Raw genomic sequence first — 6,000 nt, 5'->3', positions numbered from 1 at the left:
GAAATGTGTTCTTTATTTACTGGGAGTCCTCCACATTCTGGCATCTGGTTCCTTCCAGATCACAACAGCCAGATTGGCAGGAATATCGTAGCCATAATTTCCTGCCTTCCTGGATGCCATCATCCGCCTCATTCCCCAGTACCTCGTCTTCCCCAGCACCCACCAACAACAGCAGAAGACCAAGCACAGTTTCTGTGTCATAGCGGGATTTTCCCATGTGTTAATATGCCATGGATTGCACACACATGCAACTGGTTCCCCCTGCAGAAACATCCCACCTTTACAGGAATCGGAAGCACACTTATTCAATCAATGTCCAGACCTTTGTGGACCATCTGGGAATTTTAATCAATGTGCTAGCAAAATACCTGGAAAGCTCACATGATGAATACATCTTCAGGCAAAGCATTATCATTGAGTATGGGTGATATGAGAATGGCCTACTTGTTGCTAAGGAAATCTGAATTACACAACAGACCAACTAAAATTAGGACATGTATGAGAGAATAGCCATTTCTGTGTCCGTTGACAAAGTTAGGGGCATATGTTTGAGAGGTGTGCCTCATACTTTTACCATGCATCGTGGTACATGCATAATGCAGACCCCTAAGTCAGATATGTTACGACATGCAAAGCTACTTTGCATGACTATGAATGGTGTAAAAATGTGGAGTAATGCAATGCTGCGCACAATGCTGTGTTGCATCACTGTGTGCAAGGAAGGGGTTCCATGGGAGTTGTGTGGGTGTTTTTATGCCACTCCCATGGTTCATGATGCATGTCATGTACACTACTTCAAGCACACCTGAGAATGCGTCAAGTAAATGTCTCCCCAGGTGATGTGTAACACGGATAAAATACCTTAAGTCATCCAAGCCACTCCCACTTCCTATGTGCACTGCGTTCCATGCACATATACATAGACAACTTTGCCTCTAAGTGTTCATTATGTGCAGAAAGGTGCCCCTCTCTACACAAAGACAATCCCACAGGCAACACAGGAACCCTTGCACTATGGTGCAAAGATGCCTGTGTTTGTGCCAAGCAGTACATAGTTTACCAGTGCAGGGGGAAAGGATAGGAATGTGCTGTAGGGTCATAATACTGTGTTTTCCCAGTGACGCAGTGCAGCATAGATAGGTGACTTGCTGCAAAGCACTGTGCCACTTCAACAAATATCTGGCCCCTAGTATCATGTGCACATGTACTGCAACATGTAACTAAGGATTTCCCATACTGACAAACCCTCACTACTCTGTCAATGGCAATAGCTATAGAACATCTGTGAGTACTAATGTGTCATTCCAATCTTGTGGACAGAACCACATTATCTGCACTGGTCAACAAATCATGACAAAACCCTGTGGTCTGCCAGACAAGTCAATATGAGTACAAAGGATACACAATTGATAAGTATGAGATGAGTGTTTCCTCAATGGCATACCCGCTTTCGGTATCAGTCAAAGGTTCACAAACTCAATGGTGTGATAACAAATACTGTGGAAGTGAGTAAGTGTGTCACACATAGCAGTATACTTGTATTATGACCACTGTTGCAGGAGAAACACTGGAAGAACTAGTTGGAAAGTCCATGTGTGGCATGCAAAGTAAGTGTAGGTCCTCGATTTGTAAATGTCAATATTAGATAAAAATGTGATACCAACAGTACAAAACACATACATCTCCTGCAAGAAATATGTATGAGTTATAACACACATGCAAAGTAATGTCACTGTAACAATGAGCATAATCATTGACAGTAGTATTTTTCTTCGACTTTCAGCTGACCAAGGATATGGTCTGCAGCCATGGCTCATGACCCAAAATGCTGCTCCCCAGACTGAGCAGGAATGACAGTAAAACCAGGGACTGGTCAGGACCCTGAACACCGTGGAACATACTTTTGGTGTGCTGAAATCCCGGTTCCATGTCAGGGGAACATTGCTATTCTTGCCCCCTAAGGTGTGAAAGATTTTTTTGGTATGCATCATTCTCCACAACATCTGTGTACATACAAATGTCCCATGGGACGTGGACCATGAGGAGCAGCAACCAATGGAGGAGGAGGAGGATGGATGAGAGATCCAACACACAATGGCTGGTAGGCAGCGACGCGACCACATTGGGCGGAATTTCTTCATTGTGCAGAATTTCTTTTCTTAAATTACTCAATTGACAAAATGTTAGAAAAGAACTTAAATGTGCAACATGAAAATAAATGTTTTAACTTATTCTTTGTGTTGGATTTTATGTCACAGTCACCATAAACATCAAGTCACTCACATCTTCTTAACTAGTAGTAGGCCTGGACATGCACAAATCATGTTGTCAGACCCCCTAAGCAACACAGGTTCATGGCTCTCATTAATTAATCCACCTATACAGAAATGCAATGTGATGCAGTGTATTGTGTTAATGGAACAGGTCCGGCATGCCACATATTCTCATCCAAAATTATCATTCCTGTCCTCACACACTTGAGCAGTGCTGCACAGCTAGCAGTCTTGTGTGTTCTGCAGCAGAAAAGTGTGTTTCAGATTGCACTCAGTGAGTGCTGGAACACAAACCACCAATTATATCCATACCTGGGACAAACCTCCTATTGTAGGGTGTCTCACCAATGTGGTAGAATGCAAAATGACAGCACTTTCCAATAACTAATGTCATTGCAGATACCATCACAGATAAGCGGTGACAGTAAGCATGGATAAAAGCCCAGTGTCAAGAGAACATGTAAAACTGTCATTTGTAAAGAACGCATACATGCATGTGTGGCCAACCACAAAACACAATGCATGTGACTCAGTTCCTGGCAACATTGTCTGATATACCACATCATTACACAGCAGACAAATCACAAATTTGCCATGCATTGCACAGCAGTGCCATGAGGGTGAAAGGCTTGTAACACAACACTATGAAGAGAGGACCTTGCACTGTGTGGCATTAAACAGAGAAGTAAGACAATGGAGATGTTCTTCCAACCAATTAAACCAAAGTCGGAAGGGACTAAGGGAGCTCCGAAGTGGAGCAGAGGTGTGATGGAAAAGGTGTGGGAATGAATTGAGTAGATTGGAGGAAATGTGCAGTTTAAAGAATTATAGGAGTCCAAAATGCCAATTTATTCGCTAGGCTGCTATGTTATTATTAAAAACATAGATTCAGGCGAGAGATGGACATAATGGTCCACTCTGGCACGTCATAGGTAAGGAAATAAAAGATCAACATGTTGTATATATATCCGTGTGACTATTTTAGGGTATGGTGCTAGACACTTGCACTGACCTCCCCTACTTAAGTAGATCTGGATAACTGGTTCTGAAGAAATGGCATGATCGCTTAGACAAAAAGAGGCATGAAACATGACCTATTATTTCCTTACCTATAACGTGCTAGAGTGGACCATTATATCCATCTCTCGTCTCAATCTATGTTTTTAATCACAGAGATTAAATTGATATTTTGGGCTCCTATGTTTCCATAGGAGCATGGTCAAGACTAATTTGCATATGGCTGGGTCTAAACTGGGGTGGCGTGGTGAGCAAAAGAACAATGGGATTTACCCAGATCTCTTGACTGGGGGTGAATGTTTGATTTGTTCCGTATTCCATCCACCATCTGTGTGTCTTTTGCTTTCTCACCTTAAGTGCGCCGGTGATGCCCAGACAGTAGTCCTGGGCTCACTGTGCCACTGGATTCAAGCTCACCTGGCTGATGAGGGGTGATACTCCGAAACCAGCTCCATGATGCTTGTTTCCAGCCCACGGAGGACCTGGCTTGGCAGTTGAGGCTGGACTGGTCCCATGAGCAGCAGGGTCAAGACAGATTTGCACATGGCTGGGTCTAAACTGGGGTGGCATGGTGAGCAAAAGAACATGAATTTAACACAGATCACTTGACTGGGAGTGAATGTTTGATTTATTCAGCATTCCGTCCATCATCTGTGTTTCGTTTGCTTTCTCGCCCTAAGTTCATCATGATGCCCAGATCTGAGTCCCGGGCTCACGGTGCCACTGGAATCAAGCTAGCCTGGCTTATATGGGGTGATACTGCAAAACCAGCCCCAGGATGCTTGTTTCCGGTCCAGGGAGGACCTGGTTTCGCAGTTTGGGCTGGTCTGTTCCCATGAGGAGCAGGGTCAAAACTGATTTGCATATGGCTGGGTCTAAACTGGGGTGGCACGGTGAGCAAAGAACAATGGTTTTTCCCAGATCTCTTGACTGGGGGTGAATGTTTGATTTGTTTTGCATTCCATCCATCATCAGTGTGTGTTTTGTTTTGAGACCTGCGCCAGGTATGTGAGTATGGATACCTCAGACATTCAGCACCCACACAGTTCAGCCCTCGAACCTGAATAGAGGTGTCACAAATGAATGTACTATTTAGGAATGTGTGTCAAAACTGTTGTTTAGAACTGAAATACTGGTACAAAAGGGGGTGGTGATGGAGGGAGCATCTGAATCAATCAAACACTCACACCCAGTCAAAAGATCTGGGTTTAATCCATCACCGTTCTTTAGCCCACTCTGCCACCCCATTCAGACATGGCTATATGCAAATCAGTCTGACCCTGTGCCTCATGGGAACAGTCCAGCCCGAACTGCCAAACCATGTCTTCCCTGGACCGGAAACAAGCTTCCGAGGACCCATTTCTGGCATTCCAGCCGTCTTCAGCCCAGCTTGCTTGAATCCAGTGGCAAAGTGAGCAAGGGACTCACGTCTGAGCATACCCTGCCACACTTATGGCGGCCAAAAGCGGTACAAAAGGGGGTGGTGATGGAGGGAGCATCTGAATCAATCAAACACTCATACCTAGTCAAAAGATATGGGTTTAATCCATCACCATTCTTTAGCCCACTCTGCCACCCCAGTTCAGACATGGCTATATGCTAATCAGTCTTACCCTGTGCCTCATGGGAACAGTCCAGCCCGAACTGCCAAGCCATGTCTTCCCTGGACCGGAAACAAGCTTCCAATGACCGGTTTCTGGCATTCCAGCCGTTTTCAGCAAGCCTTGCTTGAATCCTGTGGCAAAGTGAGCAAGGGACTCACGTCTGAGCATACCCTGCCACACTTATGGTGGCCAAAAGCGGTACAAATGGGGGTGGTGATGGAAGGAGCATCTGAATCAATCAAACACTCACACCCAGTCAAAAGATCTGGGTCTGAGTGTGGCAGGGTATGCTCAGACGTGAGTCCCATGCTCACTGTGCCACTGGATTCAAGCAAGCCGGGCTGAAGACGGCTGGAATGCCAGAAACCGGTCCTCTGAAGCTTGTTTCCGGTCCAGGGAAGACATGGCTTGGCAGTTCGGGCTGGACTGTTCCCATGAGGCACAGGGTCAGACTTATTTGCATATAGCCATGTCTGAACTGGGGTGGCAGAGTGGGCTAAAGAACGGTGATGGATTAAACCCAGATCGTTTGACTGGGTGTGAGTGTTTGATTGATTCAGATGCTCCGTCTAGCACCACTTCTTTTTGTACCACTTTTGGCCGCCATAAGTGTGGCAGGGTATGCTCAGACGTGAGTCCCTTGCTCACTGTGCCACTGGATTCAAGCAAGCCCAGCTGAAGACGGCTGGAATGCCTGAAACCGGTCCTCGGAAGCTTGTTTCCGGTCCAGGGTAGACAAGGCTTGGCGGTTCATGTTGGACTGTTCCCATGAGGCACAGGGTCAGACTGATTTGCATATAGCCATGTCTGAACTGGGGTGGCAGAGTTGGCTAAAGAACGGTGACGGATTAAACCCGGATCGTTTGACTGGGTGTGAGTGTTTGATTGATTCAGATGCTCCGTCCATCACCACCCCCTTTTGTACTGCTTTTGGCCGCCATAAGTGTGGCAGGGTATGCTCAGACGTGAGTCCCTTGCTCACTGTGCCACTGGATTCAAGCAAGCCTGGCTGAAGACGGCTGGAATGCCAGAAACCGGTCCTCGGAAGCTTGTTTACGGTCCAGGGAAGACATGGCTTGGCAGTTTGGGCTGGACTGTTCCCATGA

The sequence above is a fragment of the Lissotriton vulgaris genome, chromosome 6 (assembly GCF_964263255.1).
Source record: "Lissotriton vulgaris chromosome 6, aLisVul1.2, whole genome shotgun sequence".
NCBI lineage: Eukaryota > Metazoa > Chordata > Amphibia > Caudata > Salamandridae > Lissotriton > Lissotriton vulgaris.
Note: the sequence above shows the minus strand (reverse complement) of the source record.